Source organism: Haliotis rubra, unplaced genomic scaffold (assembly GCF_003918875.1).
Source record: "Haliotis rubra isolate DU_JTF1 unplaced genomic scaffold, ASM391887v1 Scf215, whole genome shotgun sequence".
Lineage (NCBI taxonomy): Eukaryota > Metazoa > Mollusca > Gastropoda > Lepetellida > Haliotidae > Haliotis > Haliotis rubra.
In genome coordinates, this window is record NW_025766170.1 from 246,718 (window position 1) to 248,541 (window position 1,824).

The following is a 1,824-nucleotide window of genomic DNA, read 5'->3' on the forward strand; positions in this document are numbered from 1 at the left end:
TGTCGGGGATCCTCAAGGCCGACGACTTAAATTTCAGGATATGATATAAACAATGAACAACGGTCGGTGGGATTGGATAGAATTGTCCAATGGGAAGCTGATCGAATGGAGGTCAGCTGTCGTGTGCAGCATCTCGTTCTAGTGCGCCGTCATATTTGGAGGCTAATGAAAAAAACAGTAAACAGTTCTTTGTCTCAACAACACGGCCGAGTTTCGCAATCTTTATCGTCTTGAAGATCTGAATTCATTTTAACACTCAGGCGGGTTTTCGATTCCGACGCTGCCGACTATTATAGTCGGCAGCTATAATCTATTAGTCATTGGCGGATCCAGAAGGGGGTGGGGGTTGTTGTTGTTGTTTCAGGGGTTCCACAACCCCCACCCCAACCCCTCAACCCTTTGAAAATGACTTAAGACCACATTGAAGATTTTTGGCGTTGGCCAATGGGAAATTCAGGGGTTCCCAGTCTCAGGGATCCTTTTCATTATATGTATTTTTTTACTATTAGCTTTTTTTCTGTAAAATATTGTCATTTCAGAGACTAGTTGTTAGTCTAATACTTCATGTTTGTCTGTCTTAAAGTCTCTCTCTCTCTCTCTCTCTCTCTCTCTCTCTCTCTCTCTCTCTCTCTCTCTCTCTCTCTCTCTCTCTCTCTCTCTCTCTCTCTCTCTCTCTCTCTCTCTCTCTCTCTCTCTGCGTTTTGCCTGTTTCTATTCTCTGTCCCCCATCTCACTCCCCATCTCTTATCTGACCCAGTTAATTGATAGTAACCATAACAAGTTATTTATATCCTTAAAGAGAAACAGGAACGTGTGAACTGGCTCGGAATTGTCTTTCAGTGCCACGGGGTGCCATCCCCCGTGTCCTTTAGACAATAATACACGGCGTTGTTCTCCATACTTAGCTAAAGTGTGTGTCTGAGAGAGTGTCGGTTGGAACAGTAGGATATCATGGCGCGACTACGTAGTCGCACAGTTACCCTCACGGTACCATTTTCTGGGACGAAATACCATTGATCTTCCGCTCTCCCGGACAGACGCCGTATTCGCCAGATCACGTAGACAATACCGTTTGCAACACTTTAGAGACAAATTCCAATGCAAATTTCAGGGTATTCCCGTCACGGGTATAGTGCCGATAACCTCAGAATCACGACTGGAGAATTGGGCGCTGGCCATTCACGTTTATCCGGTGTGTAAAGACATCGCCTTTCCGATTGATAAACAGCATCGCACATTCCCTATCGAATATCTTTTTCTTAGCCAGGTTTGAATGACAATTTGACCTTAAATGTAGAATGGGCTTGAAGTAGAAGAATCATAAATATTCATCAGTGGGCGGAGCTTATGTGCTACGTCACATACTATTCTACACTTAAGCTCATTCTACATTTAAGGTCACAACACCCGCACGAACGCACGCAGGCAAACACACACTGAATGTGTGGTTACTGAATGGAATTATCATAAAAGAAACGAAATCACTATCTTTATAAGAGCAGGACAGTTTTCATTTATATTCCGGAAAAAATGGAATGATAAGCAAACGTATCATCAGACGTTTACTGAGAACATGTAAAGTGATGGGCTTCCTCAGAGAAAACTTCGGTGTGAAAGTTGAAGATAGGACTTTAGACAAGGCATAGTCATTGTTATCTTACTGATCTGTGTATATAAAGCATACAAATCGAATCTCGGTTTGAATTGGCAAAATCAGAACTGGAGAATTTGGCCAAGAAGATATCAATCTGATGTTGTTCATTATTAGCCAAAGAATTAGTTCCCTTCCACCGGAAGGAGCAATATATGAGACCAGTGAGACCA